General features: G+C 44.1%; 1 pseudogene; it reads left to right on the top strand.

The window, feature by feature from the left end:
- Positions 1-3,451: 3,451 nt before the first annotated feature.
- Positions 3,452-4,135, top strand: LOC112824053 (ubiquitin-conjugating enzyme E2 variant 2 pseudogene; annotated as a pseudogene).
- Positions 4,136-11,860: the final 7,725 nt, after the last annotated feature.

The following is an 11,860-nucleotide window of genomic DNA, read 5'->3' as shown; positions in this document are numbered from 1 at the left end:
TATCTGCACACCCATGTTCATAACGGCATATCCATAGTAACCAAAAGGTGGAGGTAACCCAAGCGTCCATCAAAAGATGAACAGATAAACCAAATGTGCTATGGACATACAATGTAATATTATTCAGCCTTAAAAAAGAAGGTAACTCGGACACATGCCACAACATTAGACGGACCTGGAGGACATTAGGCAAAGTGCATTAAGCCAGTCGCAAAAGGAGAAGTAATGAAAGATGCTGCTTACATGAGATCCATAGAGTAGTCCCAGTCATGGAGACAGAGAGCGGAAGGAGGGAATGGGGATTTATTTTGTAATAAGTACAAAGTTACAGTTTGGGAAGATGAAAAAAGTTCTGGAGATGGATGATGGTGATTATTGCAAAACAGTGTACTTAATACCACAAAACTGGGCGCTTAAAAAAGGTTAATATGGTAAATGTTATGTATATTTTACCACACTGAAAAAGAAATGTTTATTATAAAAGAATTTAACATTATACAAGGCAGGGAGGGGTGAGGGGAATAAATGCTGGCCAAGTGGGAGGGAACGGGTAGTTGGGGCTCATGGTGGGCCAGGCACCGAACTAGGTCCCTCCCTTCTTTGTGTTGTCCAGTCTTCCCAATAGCTTGGGGAGGTGAAGGTATTACACCTCATGCGATCAGAAAGTAAATTGATAGACTTAAATGCCTGTACAGTGTATCATAAACAATTTGCCACAATATTATAAATTGGTTCAAAAGTTTTGAGTTAGTGTGACAGAACCAGAATGAGTATTATTTGAGGAAAGGTGAAGATGTTGAAGGGGATGGAGATGAGTTTCATTTCTTTTTAATATTTAAAAACTAATTCCACAGAGGAAAGTGTACCAATTTTTTAAAAGTTTATTTTTTTATTATAAAAATAGTAAACAATTATGCAGAACATTTAAAAAGTTAGTGAAAGAAGTGGGCACCTGGGTGGCTCAGTCGGTTAAGCAGCTGGCTCTGGATTTCGGCTCAGGTCATGATCTCAGAATCATGAGATCGAGCTCTGTCTGGGGGCTCTGCACTCAGTGTGGAGTTTGCTTGAGATTCTCTATCTCTTTAAAATAAATAATATTTTTTTTAAAAATAGTTGAAAGAAGAAAATAAAAGCTATGCAGGATTTTGCCCCCAGAGATACATTGTTAATTTCAGTATCCATCCTCTCAGTCTCTTTTTCTATGGATATATAGCTATTCTCTCAAATTGAAAACATAAACCATGTGTACTTTTATATCCTGAGTTTTAAATCTTAATATATAAGGGAAACATTTTCCCACATCACTAAGTATTCTTTAAAACTTGCTTTGTAATGATTTGTAATGGTTTGTAGTCATTTGCGATCCCATAGACAGGCACACATTTTATCAAACCTCTCTTATTCAACAGAGGGTTGCATTTTTCCTCTTTTAAGTAATACTGTAATGACCACCCATATATTATAAATCTTTGACCATATATCTGATTATTTCCTTAGAATAGGTTCCAGAATTCCACCAAATGTTGTAAAGCCACTGCCAGAGACAAAAAAAAAAAATCCACAGAGAGCTCTAGTTTTGAGCCAGGATGGCAGGTATACTATTTCATATAAGGATGCATGTTTGGATTATGCTCTTAAAAATTATCTGTGCCTCTTTCGCCTCTGAGAGTTCAGATAAATGTATACATAATTTATTTATAGTCAGCTAAGTAAGTAATGGATATACAGTTCAGACCAGTAAATCAGTCTCTATTGTTTTATCTTGGCAGCTCACATTGCTTGGCACGTAATAGGTATTCAATAAAAATGTGTTGAATGAATGTCTATTGAATGAAATCTTTCATAAAGAAAGACACTCTCAGCATGAACATGGGGACCTAAAATTGAAAATGTGAAATGATAGTGCTTTGACTCCTGGGTGTGATTCACAGGCCCAGATGGCTTTGTGCAGGATTTATGGAGAAGCGCCGCGGTGTAAGGATCGCAGGCTGGGCGGGGAGGGGGGGTGGGCTCAGCAGAGTTGGAGCAAATCTTCTGGTGCGGGGGTCTCACAAAGCAGCTGCTCTCTGAGCCCGGGCAGTGGGAGTGCCGGGCTTCTCTGGCGAGCCACCGCAGCAGCGTGGGTGGCCCCAGTTTCTGGGCCTTCCTCCAGTTGTGCGCACACAGCCTACGTTACTTCTGTCTGTTTTATGTCACCAGAGCCCTGGGGATGGCAAGAAATCTGCCCCGAAGTGTAAAACCGCCCTCTTACTGAAAGAATTTTCAGAATGGCAGTGGTGTACATGGAGGTGCCTGGAGATTTCGGAAGAGATACCCAGAAACGGCAAAATATGAAACAAAGGAGTCCTCTGGGGTTTGGCATCCGAAATCATCCACTGCTGTCCATCCAAGAGGGCTCCGTGTGCTACAAGCCGCTGCCTCACAGAGCCTCAACACACCTGCTCCTTGGCATTTCCGGAGCTCGCTTCCATGGGGACGTTTCCTGTCCTGTAGCTGGGCAGGAGACTGTGGCCAGGAAGCCCATGTGGTGCAGAGGAGGCTTGGCGGATGATGCAAAGGAAGGTGGAGTAGGAATCGAGGGAACCTGGGATTCCATTCTGAGCCTTTCTAAGTGACCTGGGTCAAGTCCCTGAACTCATTCATTCACTCAAGGAACATTCGAATGTGCTACATACTAGAGCATCACCACTGAAGAGAAATATAACGCAAGCCACATGTGGAATTTAAATTTCTTTTAAAAAAAAAAAAGATTTTATTTATGTATTTGACAGAGAGATAGAGAAAGAGCACAAATAGGCAGAGAGGCAGGCAGAGGGAGAGGGAGAAGCAGGTTCCCTGCTGAGCAGGGAACCTGAGGCGGGGCTCAATCCCAGGACCCTGGGACCATGACCTGAGCAGAAGGCAGACGCTTAATGACTGAGTCACCCAGGTGCCCCTGGAATTTAAATTTCTAGCAATGACTTTTAAAGAAGTAAAAAGAAAGAGGTGACATTAATGTTCATGTGTTATTGAACCCAATATGTTCATTTTTTTAAAAAGATTTTATTTATTTATTTGTCAGAGAGAGAGAACACACAAGCAGGGGGAGCAGCAGGAAGAGGGAGAAGCAGGCTCCCCGCTGAGCAAGGAGGCTGACATGGGGCTTGATCCCAGAACCCTGGGATCACGACCTGAGCCAAAGGCAGCCACTTAACCGACTGAGTCACCCAGGTGCCCCTATTGAACCCAATATATTCAAAATATTACCACTGCATCATGTAATCAATATAAAAAATTATTCATGAGATTTTTATTTTTACATATTTTCCATATCAAGTCTTCAGAATCCCATATATGTTTTACATTTAAGGGCACATCTCAATTCAGATGCTAAGCTTTCATTGGAAATAGTCAACCTGTACTTAGATTTCATCAAGTTGACAGTTGGAGAAGTTGATGCACATACCTGAGTTATTCCAAACAGACTTAAAAGTTTTCCAGGAAGGGCTGCCTCGGGCTGCAGGAGAAGATGGTGGTCTCCACAGGAGTTAAAGTTCCTCATAATCTTTGCTTGTTGGAAGAACTTGAAGAAGAACAAAAAGGAGTAGACGATGGTACTGTTAGCTGGGGCCTTGAGGATGATGAAGATATGACACTTACAAGGTGGACAGGCATGATTATTGGGCCACCAAGGAAAAATGATGAAGACAGAATATATAGCCTGAAAGCAGAATGTGGACCTAAATACCCAGAAGCTCCTCCATCATTTGGATTTGTAACCAAAATTACTATGAATGGAATTAATAATTCCAGTGGAATGGTGGATGCACGGAGCATACCAGTGTTAGCAAAATGACAAAATTCATATAGCATTAAAGTTGTGCTTCAAGAGCTAAGACGTCTCATGATGTCCAAAGAAAATATGAAGCTTCCACAGCCACCAGAAGGACAAACATACAACTAATTTTAGTGGATCTCAAACTTGTCTTAAATCAACAACCTTCTACTCGTGTTAATGTCTTAATTAAATATCACAATGCAAAATACCCACACATTAAGTAAAATAATTCCAGCTGGTAAACATGACCTGGACATTTGTAAGAATATATTTAATATATGTATACCGTTATGTTTTCAGGTTACAGGAGGAAGAATGCAGCACAATTTTTTTTCTCTTGTTAAGGCACTATCATTTATTTTATTTTTTTAAAAAGATTTTACTTATTTATTTGACAGAGAGAGACATAGCGAGAGAGGGAACACAAGCAGGGGGAGTGGGAGAGGAAGAAGCAGACTCCCCACTGAGCACGGAGCCCGATTCGGGGCTCGATCCCAGGACCCTGGGACCATGACCTGAACCGAAGGCAGACGTTTAACGACTGAGCCACCCAGGCACCCCAAGGCACTATCATTTAAACATAAACCTGGAGTACTCAAAATAGAATTCAGGTTTACAAGATGAAAGCATGGAGAGAAGAGTCAGATGCTGTGGAAGCATATGTGTTTCTGAAAAGTAAAAAAAAAAAAATCTCAAGAAGGAAAAACAGAAATGGCATGCATCTTGCTTTAGTGAAAGAGCTTCAGCTGAAATTGTCTAAAGTAGCAGGTACAATGAATATTGTCACAAATTGTATTAATTTTTGAAGTGGTGTGGGTGTTACTAGTAGTATCAAAAATATGTTCAGGATTGTTTTGATACCTGTATTTATAATAAGGTGTGGGGGAGGTCAATGAATTTCTATTAAAAGCCATTCCTGTGTGTTACATGTAACAGACATGGTAAATATTTGTTTACAGTCTTTGTTCGACAAACCATGCATTTAAGTGAAATCAACAAAAAGGAAATAGGTGTATGGATATGTGGTTTTGAGATTAAAGTTAGTCTTAAAATGTAAATAAAATGTGGACCGTGTCCTCAGAAACCATGCCATTTCTATTATATTGATGTGGTATATGTACAGTACCTTGCTGAGGTAGCAAAAATTGGAATTATTGTTATAATTCCAATTTGTATAGCTATTCATCTATAAACACCTTTTATTATTATCCTATTTTGTATACTTCTTGTGAATTGGAATTTGCAGAGTATTTCAGGGAACAAATTACCTAATTAGTTTAATTTCTTCTTTGGAGAAAGAGGAATCCCAGGTATTATATTGTGAATTTTAGTTTACCAGAAATATTATTTAAAAATGTTTGAATTCTAGCAATTCTTATAGAATTATAAATTACAAATTATCCAGATACACATTCCATTTTTTTGTAGTAAAAAAAAGTTTTCCAATAACTGAATTAGATTTTAAACTTAAATTAATTAAAACCTAATGCAATTAGAAATTCAGTTGCTCACTCTCCTTTGCCAAACTCCAAATACTCAGTCACTGTATGTGTGGCTAGTGGCTACTGTATAATGCACACTTCTAGAGTTCAGGATGCAGACTTGTTTAAGACATTGAACTCTGTCCTCTAGATTTCAATCCAGTAGGGACTTCAGGGAAAAAAGCTAATAAATTACAATATAAGAAGCCCTGTTATCTAAAGCAGTTAGGTCTAGAGATTGTTGGTTCCCTTTGAGCCAGTCTAGTTAAGGAGGAGACTTGTAAAAAGGGTACCTCACTTTAACATCTTTTAAACTTAAAACATATAAAAGTACATTTATTCACTGATTTAATGGTGAAATTAGCCCCAAGAGGGGTTCTCGTGGCTGGTGTTTTGAGTTACCTCTCTCTCTCTTGCATAAGTCAGATCCATTTTGCAGGAAAAATAATTTTCCAGAAATGGGGAAAAAGTTCAGAGTTGTAAATGAAGGCCAAGGTCAGGGGCTGTAGGTTAGAACAAAGGAAGAAGCTGGCTGCAACCCCTGGCGAAGTTACACGAGCAGGCACCGTCTGCACTGGTTGAGTGAGGCGACGCTGTTCCCTGTCTTCTCCTCCATCACCCCCACTCCCTCCTCTGCCAAAGAGAAGTCTGGTTTTATTCAGAAAGTGAGGAGAGATCCCTTGATCTCATGGAAGCTGGCGGTCTACCCCAGACTGGGGAGATGAATCATGAATGACTTAAATCTTTGCCAGTAATTCGCTAGAGGTAAGCCTATGATTCAACTTTGGCCAATGAGATTCAGGGAAAAGGGCTGGAGAGTCCTCCAAAGACGTTTCCTCCTAGAGGGGAAGACGGAGCCTCCGAAGGAGAATGTCCTTGGCCCTCGCCCCTTTCTTCATGCTTGAAATGCAGTTCTGTGGGAATTGCAGCCACCATCTTGTGACCATGGGGAAATTAGCCTTAGGAGGTGCAAAAAATTCCACCGCAGTTGGCAGAGTGAAGGAAATAGCTTGGACCCCACACGATGTATGTGGGAAGTTATAGTAACCACGGACTTCTTGTTTTGTGAGATAATTAAACTTCTTTATTGATGAAGCCACTGTTAATCAAGCTTTTTATTATGGAAGGTGACTGCATCCTAAGCCTACATTTTTGTTCTCCAGGCCACAGAACACACCTTCCAGAGAGGTCCCACCATAAAGATACCACACAGCCTCTGAAATACACCATGACAGGCCAGTCATCCCAACACCCAGAAACCAGATGTTTGTCACTGAGTCGTATTCTTCTCTTGTTTTAGGAAAACAGCAAAGACGTCCCTTATTGATTTTAACTTAAGACAGCTCTTCTACAGTTTGTCATATGTAATGAGAACCCACTGGGAACCATCACTAAGCATGATTCCTCTTTTCCTTTACAATCGTACCTATTCATCAAGGTTCGCTGAGTCTCCCGTTCTCTGTCAACCTTCTGATTTCCTCTAGCCCCCAGGGGTGTTTCCTCATGAGGACACACAGTACTTATTTCACTGGTACTTTATCATATTCCCTTGCAGCACCTTTTGTTTCTTTATCCTAACTTCCCTTTTCTGTGTCTAACTATCTTGAGGGCACGTATTATGTGTTATACTTCTTTTTATCTTCCATGGCATCTAGTACCGGGCAGGCACTTGGCTGGTATTCAGAATATCTGTAAAATAGGTCAGTGAAGGAATGAAAGAATAAGGGAGATCATGTCACTCTTTTGATCATAGAATGGTATTTACCTTAAATAGTGCTAGGCGGCTGTGAATTGATGATCTGGATTATTATGACTGCATTTTATAAGACCTGCGTCTTATGTTCAACACCAGTCTTTGACTCAATATTTTCCCCTATTTCTTAAGACCCTTACCAGTTTTAGATTCATGATATTCTTCACCACTTGACTGATGCTTTAATTTTTCCCCTATATTTCTTTTACTCAGATTGCAAAGGACTTATTCTGAACCACTTTCCATTCCTTTCCCAAAAATTCTCTCTTCCCACATTTCTGCCACCCAGGGACAAGAATGCTTTGAATACTCCTTGGGATCTACTTTTCACCACCCCCTCCACCTCCCAAACTTGACAGCCTCCGAAGGCCTGGACAGAGGGAAGAAGCCTGGCTGTAGCGTCTAGAGTTGGTTCAGAATGGGACCAAAGTGAGCGTGGGGTGTTCTGCTTGGGGCAGCCAAGAATTGAAACAGCCTAAATCCCTGGCGAGTGCTGGCAGTACAAACACAGGAAGCCAAGGGCCAACACCAGTTTCTGGAGGCAAACAGAGGGGTCAAAGGTCAGCAGCTCTGCAGAAGTTGGAATGAAGTGGAAACAGGCTGGAAAAGGAGCAAGGAGGGTCCTGGGCATTTCCAAGAAGAGTTCAGAGTGGCCTCACTTCCCTTTATCAGTTAGAAGCCACATGGCACGCACAAAAGAAAGGGGACGCTTCCTCTTATCCCCTTTTCATTTCCCAGCCCCACATCTTTATAGGCTCTTCTGTGTATTAAACAAAGTTAATGCCCTCCATATCCTCTGAGGACTGGGTTGTCCCAGCATCAGCTGGCTACTTGCCAGGCTGCCTGCACATTTGCAATTGAAGGACTTTGAAGGTCCTTGCAATTGAAGGTCACTTTGGACCCTTCCAAGGACTCCAGTAGGATGGTGGTTTCCCTAGGCTGCCTGCTTTCGGGAGTGCTTCTGACATGCCTGGTCTCAGCAGGAAGTAGACAAGGAGGGGGAGAAAAAAATTAAAGGCAGTAAAATGTGGACAGCAAAATGCTAGTGTAAGAGGCTACTTAGAAAAACAAACAGATCTATATCTAGTCCTAGAACAACAGCAATGTCCAGGGGGCAGCCAAAAGCCCAGTGGAGCAAGTAAAAGATAACAGACAGCAAGCGGCAGGCAGCAACTGACTGATTTCTCAGAGCAGGCAGGAGGTAGTCTGAGCAATGACACAGTGATGGAGCGGAGACCCACAGAGCGTTGAGAAGAAATGGAACAATGCCAACAAAGACTTAGGGGTAAATGGGGGCAGCAGAGGGAAACATGAACGAAGCTTCCTATTTGCCATAGATTCCAGATAAAGTTCCAGATCCAGAAGACAGATTGGGTCATCTAGGAGGGAGGGAGGAGGAGGGGAATGGATTTTTCAGTACAATTGCTTAGAAAACTTCTGATTTCCTTTTTATAAAGATGAGCTCAACATGAGATCCCTGGAGACCTTGTCACTGCTGCCGGCAGCTGTCATAGTCCAGTAGGAACGGTGAGGACTTCTAGAACTTCTAGGCCTGCCTTGACTCACTGGGGAACTCCCTGAGGTCTTAGCTATCTGTTCCTGATGGCCCTGGACTGTGCTGAGTGCTGCAGTGACAGAGCAATGAGGCAGGGACAAGGGAGAATTCTAGATCCCGAGAGCCCCCTGGAAGACTTTGGTCTATAAGGCAAGTTTTCACTGGCTGGAAAGACTGTCAGTCTAGGCCTAGAGATTGCTCTCCATCAGGCATCGTGATTGCTTTGATGGGATAAGATAAGACTGGCTACGTAGGAGACAGTGACTCTCCTTATTGGTACCAGGAAACCTCTGCGAAGCCATGGGATTGTTTTGGTATGCAAGGCTCAGCACTTCTTTGGCATTTAGCCTCCCTCCCCTCCCTTGACCTTCTGCCACATCCTCTGGACCATTTCCAATCCTGGATCATTTCCCTGATCCACTTTCTCCACCTCGCCCTGGAGCCCCCCGAGCCCAGCACGTGACCTGGTCTGTCGGTGCCCATCTGCCTGGGTGCTTACAGACACCCTACTGGCCTTCTAATGATTTCTCATCCATTTCGGAGCACACTTGCCACCTACTTTCTTTACTCCCTGCCCTCAGATGAGCTTGATTTTAATAACAAGGAGTTCTGGCTATTTCTACCCCCTCTCCTCCAACACACATACACCCCCCACCCCCACCCCCCCCACTCCCCCCCACCACACCCCCCCCCACCACCCTTACCTGTCTCTGTCCTTTGATCCTCTTCCCTCCCATTGCATTCTTCTCCACAGCTGCCAGGAATCCTCTCTCCTCAAGCTCCAACCTCACCTTCACCCCTGCCCCTGCTCTGGTCAGCAGATGACATCACCTCTACTTAAGGAATTAGGTCATCTGATATCCTCTGCTTTTCAGAGGCCTGTGACTTTCTTCCTTCTCTTCCCTTGGTTCCTAGCCACAGAACCCCCCCCCCCCACTGGACCCAGCGCCCTCTTGGCCCACACACTGTCACTCCTTGCCCCAAACCCCTATATTCCTCAACAGTCCCTGCTCTCCTCCTTTGCATGAAAGGTATTCAACCCTAGCTGCGCTTCACATCCTGAGGTGCCTTAAAAAAAGGTATGGACATACTCAAAACAATTGAAAACAGGGTCTAAAAGAGATATGACACTGATGTTCACAGCCACATTACTTACAATCGTCAAAAAGTGGAAGCAACCCAGGTGTCCATCCATGGATGAATGAATAAACAAAACGTGCTGTATGCATACAATGGAATATCATCCAGCCTGAGACAGGAAGGATATTCTGGCATATGCACAACTTGGGTAGACACTGAGGTCATTATGCTATGTGATATGAGTTAGTCACAAAAGGAGAAACACCAGATGATTCTGCTTATCTGTGGTACTGAGAGCAGTCAAATTCATGGAGACAGACAGTAAAATGGTGGGGGCCAGGGGCTGGGAGGAGACTTGTTTGTGTTTCAGTTTTGCAGGAGGAAAAATGTTCTGGGGTGGCTAGTCGTGATGGCTGCACAACAATGTGAATGCACTCAATGCCACAGAGCTGTAGACTTAAAAATGGGTAAAATGGAGAAAAAAAATGCTTAAAATGGTAAACTATAATATGTATATTTCACAGCAATGTTTAAAAAATAAATTAAGGGGCACCTGGGTGGCTCAGTCGGTTAAGCATCTGCCTTAGGCTCAGGTCATGATCCCAGGGTCCTGGGATCCAGCCCCACATTGGGCTTCTTGCTCAGGGGAGAGCCTGCTTTCTCCCTCTGCCTCTGCCCCTCCCCCTGCTTGTGTGCTCGTGAGCGCTCCCTCTCTCTCTCTCTGACAAATAAATAAATAAAATCTTTAAAAAAGTTAAAAAGGAAGGATGCCCTTTCTCCACCCAGATCCCTACATCAGAATCTCCAGAGTGGAGAATATTTCTCAGCCCTCCACCGGACAGCAGCTCTGCCCCGGGCACTGTGCGAGGGGCTGGGGATGCAAATCTGCAGCACATACCATCCCCTCCTCACAGAACTCATGGCCTTGGCCTTGCAAAAGGCAGGAGTGCTATCTGTAGAGTTGCAGGATGGACGAGTGTGGAGGCTGTATGGAAAATGGGAGCACAGCTCTCAGCCCTGGGCTCAGAAGGGAAAAGAGAGGTGGGCAGCACTGAGTGATCTCTCCCTGCTCACAGCTACAGCCTCCTGCTCTTTCACTCACTCCTTGCACCTGGAGGGGTCCGCTCACTCTACTGAAACATTTGACAGGTTTAAATGCCCCTGCCCTTCCCCCACCCCTCATGTATACACTCATCTTGTTGAAGGTTTATCCTAATTGCCAAGCACTAAGGCATGTTGCATGCGGCAGAGGTAATGGTGTGGGTTTAGCCAGCCTTGTTCCATCTTCCTCCTCCTGGGTGCTCAGGAGCTGCCTCCCTGTGAGGTGGCGGCCTTGTGCCTAGGTTCTGGCACATGGGGTGTCGGAGAAGTGACGCAGGCCACTCCTAAGGCAGACCCTTAAAGCTCCCCAGCCCCCATGCTCCAGTTCCCTCCCCCTCTTTCTGGGTGTCAAGGGCAACTCTTGCTGGATGGGGACCAGCCACAGAGAAGGGTCTCCTGACCAGCACCAGTCTCTCTGTGAGTGGAAAAACAAACCTTTACTGGGTTAAACCAACTGAGAATTTGGGTTTTTTTTTTTCTGTTGCAGCTGCTGGCTTTAAATATCCGAGTAGTTCTTCATTTCTGTTCATTCATGCAGTCAACACTTTTCTAGCACTGATGGTTGTGCCTGGAAATGTAGCTGTGAGTATTCTCGCCAACCCCCCATTTTCTCTTCAGAATCCAGCTCCTCCTGAGATTTGCTCTCTCTGCGTTGTGGTCACAAGGCTTTCTGTTGTGTTTCCTCTTACCTCCATGGTTTCATTCTCCTCCTCCCTCATAAAAAAAAAGGCATTTCCCAGCATTTTGCCCTTGGTGTCTCTCCTTGTCTAACTCTGAGTGTCGGGGCAAAGAGAGGGAGCAGGAGTGGGTTTGGAGAACCTCACACCGTGATGCAGATGTGACCCCTGGAAAAGGAGAGGGGAAAGGAGGACCGGGTAGGACGTGCCCCAGGCTTGCCGGGCAGCTCCAGAAAAGGTGCTGATCAGGCTGATGAGCTTCCAGAGCAAAGAGTACCTGTTGGAAGACCCCCTGTTGGGCAGGAATGACCTGGCTCTAGTAGCTTTGTCAGGCTCTGCCACTGGCCAGGAGCAGCCTGGGGAGCGTCAGCTCAGCGGGAACACTGCTTGGATCCT

Source organism: Callorhinus ursinus, unplaced genomic scaffold (assembly GCF_003265705.2).
Source record: "Callorhinus ursinus isolate GAN/ISIS: 27379988/994484 unplaced genomic scaffold, GSC_fseal_2.0 scaffold9, whole genome shotgun sequence".
Taxonomy (NCBI): Eukaryota; Metazoa; Chordata; class Mammalia; order Carnivora; family Otariidae; genus Callorhinus; species Callorhinus ursinus.
Note: the sequence above shows the minus strand (reverse complement) of the source record. Positions and strands in the feature narration are given on the sequence as shown.